This window comes from Charadrius vociferus, unplaced genomic scaffold (assembly GCF_000708025.1).
Source record: "Charadrius vociferus isolate BGI_N301 unplaced genomic scaffold, ASM70802v2 scaffold1096, whole genome shotgun sequence".
Lineage (NCBI taxonomy): Eukaryota > Metazoa > Chordata > Aves > Charadriiformes > Charadriidae > Charadrius > Charadrius vociferus.
The window spans coordinates 171,402-171,644 of NW_009649045.1; the positions used below are offsets into that span (position 1 = coordinate 171,402).

At 40.7% G+C, this 243-nt stretch overlaps 1 protein-coding gene across 1 annotated transcript in view; it reads left to right on the forward strand.

Moving 5' to 3' along the window:
- Positions 1 to 243, forward strand: part of LOC104289043 (RNA-binding protein MEX3B-like) — a 19,061-nt gene that overhangs the window by 6,688 nt on the left and 12,130 nt on the right. The window lies entirely within an intron of this gene.

Consider the following 243-nt stretch of genomic DNA (forward strand, 5'->3'; position numbering starts at 1 on the left):
CAAAATCGTGTGATAAGAGGTCAGGGGTTGTGGCTGGAGGGGCCACGCTGGGCGGGGGAGCCTGTGGGACGGAGGGGGCACAGTTAACACGCCATGTCACAAAAAACAGCCAGATTTCTATCTCCTTTTTATTTTGTGGTTGGTTTTGTTGGGTTGTTTTGGTTTTGTTTTGGGTTTTTTTTTTTTGGTTTTTTTTTTTTTTTTTTTACCTCTTTTTTAATATTAGGGGAATTTTTAGGAAAT